General features: G+C 39.5%; 1 pseudogene; it reads right to left on the reverse strand.

The window, feature by feature from the left end:
* Positions 1-8,260: 8,260 nt before the first annotated feature.
* LOC145527378 (large ribosomal subunit protein eL42-like) lies at positions 8,261-8,575 on the reverse strand (annotated as a pseudogene).
* Positions 8,576-8,820: the final 245 nt, after the last annotated feature.

Raw genomic sequence — 8,820 nt, forward strand, 5'->3', positions numbered from 1 at the left:
TTTGAAGCATATGAGAATCTGCTAGATTTGTGATTTTAATAAAATTGTTGAAGAATTGGATTAAATTTGTAATCAACGTTTTGATTATAGAATTTGATTAAGTACATTTTAATTAATGTTTTCATTAAATTATAGAATGTGATTAGGTTAGCTTGTAATCAGTGTTTTGAGTGAACCAGAGAAGAAACTGATGAAATAGATTTGTAAACACTGTCAATTTTACCTAGTGCCTCTTATATGTATGGGCTTCATCTCCACAACCTCCATTCTAGACCAAACCAATAGCCTCACTTTCCTGGAATAAATTCCTGGTTTATCCAATATGTCATCCACTCTTGATCCCAAACTCCAATCCAGCTTCAGCATGTTACACATCTATCTTTAAAAAAATACCAGTTTGATATTTGTGTTTCCTCTCACCTCCCTCAAAACCTTTAAGTGGAAACTTCATTAAATTTATGTTTTGATTAGTTGTCCAATATAGACATAATACTAGGTATGTAGGTAATTTAAATTTTTCTAGTAAGCACATTAAATAAATAAAAAGAAGTAGATGAAATTGGTTTAATAAAATTGTTTAACCCAATATATAAAAAATATAGCTTCAATGTATAATCAATATAAAATTGAGATAGTTCACATTTTTTTCATAGTAATTCTTGCAAATGGAGTATGTATTTTACACTTATATACTTAATTCAGTTGCTTAATTTTAATTAGAACTATTGGACCTGTACTTAAATTTCATAAAATTTGGCATTGAAAAGAAAATAGATCCAGGGAATTCCGTGGCAGTCCAGTGGTTAAGACTCGATATTTTCTTTCTGGGGCTGTGATTCAATCTCTGGTCAGAGAACTAAGATCCTGCAAGACCCACAGCACAACCAAAAAAAAAAAAAAATGATCCACATACTTATAAGTTTTCCAGTAACTGAATCAATTATCAGTTTAAAGTTAAAATTTTAAGTTAATTAAAAATAAACTAAATTTAAAGTTCAGTTCCTTAGTTGCATTAGCCATGTTTCAAGTGTTCAGTGGAGAAGGCAATGGCAACCCACTCCAGTACTCTTGCCTGGAAAATCCCATGAACGGAGGAGCCCTGGTAGGCTGCAGTCCATGGGGTCGCGAAGAGTCAGACATGAGTGAGCGACTTCATGCATTGGAGAAGGAAATGGCAGTCCACTCCAGTGTTCTTGCCTGGAGAATCTCAGGGACGGGGGAGCCTGGTGGGCTGCCGTCTATGGGGTCGCATAGAGTTGGACACGACTGAAGCGACTTAGCAGCAGCAACAGCAAGTATTCAGTAGGCATGTATGGTTAGTGGATACTGTATTGTATTTTCAGGAAATACTGTTTAATACATTTTAAGGTTTATAAAGTGAGCATTAGACAAAAGTAAACTTAGTAATGAGTGTTATTATTCTTGCCCAAACCCTCCTGGCCTTAAAGACCCTAGCAACACATTTGAATTGGTGTTTCAGTAACTGGCAATCAACAGCATCCTAACTGACAGCGCAGAACACTATCATTGAATAAAATGAGAGCTGGATTTAGAGTGGAATTTGAAGGAAGTGATATTTAGGTTGCCACTGGGAAGATGAGTAAAATTTGGCTAGGTAAAGGCTAAAGTGGAGTGTATACGAGACAGAAGGGGCAGTATGCTGGGGAAGAGCTCTGTGAACCTGGAAGTCATTGCTGGAAAGTAAAAACTGTTGGGAAGAGTAGCACAAGTTGAGGCTGAAGACATAAGAAGGCATGGTCTGGTTTATCCTGCCCAGGTTTATCCTGCCCTGGTTTATCCATGTAAAACAAAACTGGTGCCTTGCCCTGTTTCCAATGTAAGTGTAGACATCACAGTTAGAAAGAAACAAAACAATTGCATTCTGAGGTAACCAAACAAACAAAATCTGTGTCACACTATCTGTAGGTCTCTAAAGTGAATGAAACCTTCAATGTTTCCCATGTTATTGATTCCCTAACAAAAACAACTCAATCAATGACGTTTGCAGGGCTGACTTTTGCAAGTCTAAAAATATGCACGAATTTGGGGGAATATGGAAGTCATATGAGAAAACTGCTCTTCTTCAGTCATGGATCAGCTGACTATAAACCTTATAACCTTGGGTGGAGGGAAGAGTGTTTGATGAACCAGTCCTAATAAAGCCTTAACTCACTTGTAAACTTTTGCAAGTATTTTTCTAAGGAAATACTTTTTATAATGCTTGTGTCCATGAGACTTCTTTTGACATAAAGTAGATTAAGGAGTTTGGATTTTATCTTAGGTGCAATGTAACTGAAAAGTTCGAAGTGATGTATATATATCAATGAATAGGTGTCTATGAAAGAGAGAATTGTTTTGTGGTTTTAAAGATTGTCTTGGCTACATTGTGGAGAATGGATTAGAGAGTGTTTGAGAGGATGTGGGCAGAAGACTTAGAAAACTACTGTCCGAGTAACATATGATAAATTGCTAGGAACAGGTTTAAGGTGATGGAGGTGGCGCTAGTGGTAAAGAACCCATTTGCCAATGCAGGAGACATAAGAGATGCCGGTAGGGAAGATCCCCTGGAGAAGGGCGTGGCAACCCACTCCAGTGTTCTTGCCTGGAGAATCCTGTGGATACAGGAGCCTGGTGGGCTATTGTCCATAGGGTCGCAAAGAGTGGTCGCAAAGAGTAGGACATGACTAAAGCGACTTAGCAGGCAGGCAGGCAGGTGGTGGTAGATATATATAAATATAATCTCTTCACTTTTCTCCATTTCCATGTGTGTGTATGTGTGTGTGTGTATAATCTTGTGGCTCAGCTGGTAAAGAATCCGCCAGCAATGCAGGAGACCTGGGTTTGATCCCTGGGTTGGGGAGATCCCTTGGAGAAGGGAAAGGCTACCCACTCCAATATTCTGGCCTGGAGAATTCCATGGACTATATATATAGTCCATGGGGTCACAAAGAGTTGGATACGACTGAGTGACTTTCACTTTCACTTCTTTTGCTAATGAACTGGATACAAGGGTCATTGAAAAAGCAGTGTCAGGAAGCACTTCCAGGTTTCTGGCATGGACAACTGGGTGACAGTGTCATTTTCCAAGACACACATGATTAGTGGAGGAGCACATTTGGGCAAGTGCAGATCCCTAGTAGGGTTTCAGATGTATTGCCTGCCCTGTCTCTCACATCTCTGAGACAAATATCAGACAGGCTGTTGAATATACAGGTCTGGAGCTTACAAGATAGTTTCTAAGAGCTGGAGAAATAAGTCTGAAAGCTGCTAGCATATAGGTGAAATATAAAATTATGGGATAGGTTGAGATAAACTAGAGTGAGAATGTAGAGTGACAAGGGAGGGCCCAGGACCAAGCTATGAGGAACTGGAGCATATGCAGTAGGCAGGTAGGGGAAGGGGTTCTGTAAGGAATTAGAAGACTAGAAGGAGAGAAAATCATGAGGCAGCAATTGGGACTTAAACTATAACTTGATACAGAGAGTGGCAAGCAGCCTTTTGTTTTTCCCTAACTGTAGCAGACGCAGGTGAAATTAGACTTTTTTTTTTTTTAAAAAAAGATGTGTTTATTTATATATTGGCTGTGGTGAATCTTCATTGCTGTGCATAGGGCTTCTCACTGCGGTTGCTTCTCTTGTTGTGGAGCACCGGCTCTGGGCCCGTGGGCTTCAGTAGTTGTAGCTCACAGGCTTTGGAGCACTGCCTTAGTAATTGTGGAGTGTGAGCTTAGTTGCTCTGCACCTTGGGCGGGGTTGTCCCAGATCAGGGATTGAACTCGAGTCCCCTGTACTGGCAGGTGGATTCTTAACCACTGGACCACCAGGGAAGCCTGAAATTAGATGTTTTTAAGCTGCAGATCTAGTTTGGTAGTGAGTACAGAGATTTTCCTTCAGCTGACAATGAGTGTGCAAAGTCCATTCACAAATGCCAGGCTCCACGCTGGGCTTGAGTGGACCAGATCAAGGTAAAGCAGTTAGTGTATTTGGTCAGTGTAGGTTTTGTTTTATCTATTCTAAATAGATTGCTAAGATTCTTCAGCTTTCTGATGTTGATTCTGTGGTTGGTTGTAGTGTTGGTAAATATGTATATTTAACCATTCTGAAGAGTGAGCTGTTTTACATGTTGATCAAATATAGTACTTATTGAAATATTTGATCTTTTGGTAAAGAATATTTGAGATCTCAAATTAGATATCTTTTATTTATTTATATTTTTATTATGGGAGTATGATTGTTTTACAACATTGTGTTAGTTTCTGCTGTACAACAAAGTGAATCAGATGTATGTATACATATATCCCTTCCCTCTTGAGTCTCCCTTCCACCCTGCCCCCTAAATAGCAGGACACAAAGGGATATATTTTAAGTAGTTTGTATGTATTATTAAGAAAGAATAGAAATTGTATTCCTTTGCTAGGGCTGCCACAAGAATGTACCACAGACCTGGTGACTTAAACAACAGGAATTTATTTTCTCATAATTCTCAAGGCTGAAAGTCCAAGATCAAGGTGTCTTCAGGGCTGGTTTCTTCTGAGGATTCTTCTCTCTTTGACTTGATATGGTATCTTCTCCCTCTGTCTCCACCTGGTCTTCCCTTGAGTGTGTCTGTGTCCTAATTTATTCTTTTAAGTATGCCAGTCATAATTGGATTAGGACTAACCCTAATGACCTCATTTTAACTTAATTACCTCTTTCAAGATCTAACTCCAAATAAAGTCAAATTCTGTGGCACTGGGGGTTAGGATTACAACATCTGAATTATGGGAAGACACAATTCAGGCCTTAACAGAGCCTATCATAGGATATGTCTTTGCAGGTGAATTTTTATTTTTTAAAGATTTTTTTTTTGATGAGGACCATTTTTAAAGTCTTCATTGAATTTGTTACAATATTGTTTCCGTTTTATGTTTTGATATTTTGGGCCACGAGGCATGTGGGATCTTAGTTCTCTGACCAGGGATTGAACCCATGCCCCTTGCATTGAAAGGTGAAGTCTTCACCACTGGACCATGAGGGAAGTTCCCAGGTGAATTTTTAAGTTGTGCTTTTCCTTGTCATTTAAAAAAAATAAGGCTTGTTTCTGAAGTAGTGGGACACCTGATCATTAGTAAAACTTTTTAGGCTTATAGTTTGTCATTACATTTTTCTGGGCAGTTGTTTTATGATCTATGTCACAGTTTCCTTTAGGTTTTTTTTTTTCCCCCTTATTCTTCCCCCACCTCTAGATTTTTAATAAACTTTCATCTCTAAAACATGAGCCTATTTTCAGGAATTTAAAACTATATAAAATACTCCCTTAGATAAGAACTGGGAATGTAAAGATCAACAGAACTATTAATAATTTTATTGTCAGTAAAAAAGAAAAACTATGATAGAAATCTTAGTTCTGGCAAACTGAAATAACCAGAAAATCCTTATGCTAGACATGTTGAATATGCTGCTAGATAACCTAGATATGCTGAATTAAAAAAAACAAACAAACAATAAGAACATTATAGTATGGCATGTCCTTGTAAATGCACCGCTGAGAGATCTACTAATCTGAATAACAGAAATCAAAGCCTGTGCTAAGACTACCCAGATAGTGGTGGGTAAAAGTAGGATTGTTTTCCATTACTTCAGGGCATTGAGTTTTAATACTCACAGAGACATAGAGGTTTTGGGCTTATGCTAGAAGACTTAAAAGGCTATTCCCTAAGTAAAAGAGGGTAAGGGAAAAAATCCCACCAATACAGATAATAGTCTGGTCTCAGGGTATAAAATTTGCAGCTGGTAGTGGGAGAGGCAGAGAAGACAATGGCACCCCACTCCAGTACTCTTGCCTGGAAAATCCCATGGACGGAGGAGCCTGGTAGGCTACAGTCCATGGGGTCGCTAAGAGTCGGACGACTGAGCGACTTCACTTTCCCTTTTCACTTTCATGCACTGGAGAAGGAAATGGCAACCCACTCCAGTGTGCTCGCTTGGAGAATCCCAGGGACGGCGGAGCCTGGTGGCCTGCCGTCTATGGGGTCGCACAGAGTCGGACACGACTGAAGCGACTTAGCAGCAGCAGCAGCAACAGCAACAGCAACAGCAGCAGTGGGAGAGGGGTGGGAGAACCTCCCTCAAGAAGTTGCAACCACAGGGTCTGTATATCAGGTAGATTGAATATCTGACATTTTCTTCTTGGTCTGGGAGTTCCCAAGGCAACACATTAGCATAGGAATTATCCTTAAGTGTGTGGTATCCCTGGCATGACTGAGCAAGTTACTTAATATTTTTGATTGATTGGCCCTTACTTCCCCTACTGGAAATTAAATAGTAATAACTAAGAGGTATTGAATGTTTGCTTGTTCTGGTACTTGAAATGCCGAAACTCTTTTAATCTTCAGAACAGCTTTATGACGTGGGTACAGTAATCTGTCAAAGCTATGGAGGCCAAGGCAGGTGGTCATATCTTTCTCCTGGGATCAGTGTAGAAATAAGATGAGGTATAAAGTGATGGGCAACATGCATGTGACTCTACTTTGGAAACTGCAACCATATGCTCTATCCCTTGGGGTTTTCTCACTTCAGATAGGATGACAGACTCTCAAAGTCTTCACTTCTTCTCTTTCTTATTGTCCCCAAAGGTAAGAAGCACAAGGTCCCTTCTTATTTTAAGGACGTTATAGATTCTTCTTGAAGGAAGGAAAGAAGATGGACTTTGAAGTGGCTTCGAAATGGGTAGGATTTGAATAGGCAGAATGTGGGAACCATTTCAAGCAAAATCTTAATGGCAAGAATAACACTCTTTAAAGGCCAGTGACAAGTGAGTACATCCCAGTATTGTTGTTATTTAGTTGCTAAGTCATGTCTGACCCCATGGACTGTAGCCTGTCAGGCTCCTCGGTTCCTTGGATTTCCCAGGCAAGAATACTGGAGTGGGTTGCTGTTTCCTTCTGCAGGGGATCTTCATGACCCAGGAGTTGAATTTGAGTCTCCTGCATTGGCAGGCAGATTCATTACTGCTGAGCTACAAGGGAAGCCCACATCCCAGCATTAAAACTTACCAGTTCTTTGACATTCATCATGTGTCTGTTGACAAATATTCAATTAAAAATCACATTAAGAAGAAAAAAGAGAATTTTATTTGGGCCAAACTGAGGATTAGAACCTGGGAGACAGACTCTCAGAAGCTCTGAGACCTGTTAGAAGTTGAAGGCAAGGTCATATACATTCTTGAGACAAAGGATTGTACATCAAAATGATATACTGATATGTTATATAACATTCACCAAAAATGCATAGTCCAGGTAAACATGTACAAATTGAGCAGTAAGTTGTTACAACTGCCTACAGACTTGGGAAGGAATGTGAATCTTTTGGGGAGTTATGTTGCTAGCATCAGAAGAAAGAAGAAAAAAATTTTAAAAAGTTCGAGTAGGAATTTCCATCTTTGAGGAGCTCCGGTTAACTTGTAATGCAGATGCACACTACACATTAGGGAGGAAGGGAGGAGGCCCAAATGGAACAGAAAGGCAGAATTTTGTTTAAATGTTCTTGCCTGACTTAAAATATACATTTTATTTCATGTCCCATCTCCTCCAAGAAGCCTTCCTTGTTAACATCGTTCAAGAAACTCTCTCCTTTCAATTTGTCTTATTGTCTCCAAAATTAGCTTGGTATTGAACTATATTCAGTTTTGTTGTTGTTCAGTCACTAAGTCCTGTCCAACTCTTTGTGACCCCATGGACTGCAGCATGCCAGGCCTCCCTGTCCTTTACTGTCTCCCGGAGTTTGCTTAAACTCATGTCCGTTGAGTCGGTGATGCCAGCCATCCATTTCATCCTCTGTTGCCCCATTCTCCTCCTTTCTTTTTGGAAGAAAGTATGTATCACAGTATTCTAGTTTATTTTTTTACATTAGAAAAATTGAAGTATACTTGATTTACAATGTTGTGTTAATTTCTGCTGTACAGCAAAGTGATTCAGTTACATACACATAAATATATATATATTCTTTTTAAAATATTCTTTTCCATTAAGGTTTATCACAGGATATTGAATATAGTTCCCTGTGCTATGCAATAGGACCTTGTTGTTTATCCATCCTATATATAATAACTTGCATCTGCTAATCCCAACTTCCCACTCCATCCTTCCCCCAATCCTCTCTCCCTTGGCAGCCACAATTCTGTTCTCCATGTCAGTATATCACAGTATATTTAAAATACCTTTTTTTTTGAGGTAAACAATCTTAAATTTCTACTGTCTTCATAATAAAACAAACTATGAAGCTCAGAACAGGATCATTTGCTTCTTTCTCTTCTTATCTCCTCCCAGCTCAAAATGCTTGGACCTCTTGTTAGCCAAGATTCTCTTGTAGTTGTGCATAATGCATTTGAGCTGCAGCACAATCTTCTTTGTAGTTTTAGCCTTTTTCTGGAAAATCAGCTTAGTCTGGCCACCATAGTCACTCTGCTTCCTGGCATAATGCCACTTTCCCTAGGCAGGCAGAGAATCCTTGCCTTTCCTGTCCTGTGTCACTTTGCGAGGTTGGTGCTTGCCACATTTCTTATAGAAAGTCTGGTGGGTTTTAGGAACATTCACCATGTTTGTGAGAGTAGTGTCAGCAAGGAAAGAGGCTAAAATACCAATTTTGTTTGAGTGGCAGGTGAGATCTTAATTACCCAACCAGGGAGCAAACCTGTCGCCCCTGCATTGGAAGCACAGTCTTAACCCCTAGATCCCCAGGGAAGTCTCTAAAATACCTATTTTGAATGCAGTCTTTTCTCCCCTCCGACTCTTCCTTTCCTCAAGGTCAGAATAGTTTTTGAATACTCCCCTCTCCCAGCTTA

Source organism: Giraffa tippelskirchi, chromosome 11 (genome assembly GCF_054371585.1).
Source record: "Giraffa tippelskirchi isolate mGirTip1 chromosome 11, T2T-mGirTip1v1.2.pri, whole genome shotgun sequence".
Classification (NCBI taxonomy): Eukaryota; Metazoa; Chordata; class Mammalia; order Artiodactyla; family Giraffidae; genus Giraffa; species Giraffa tippelskirchi.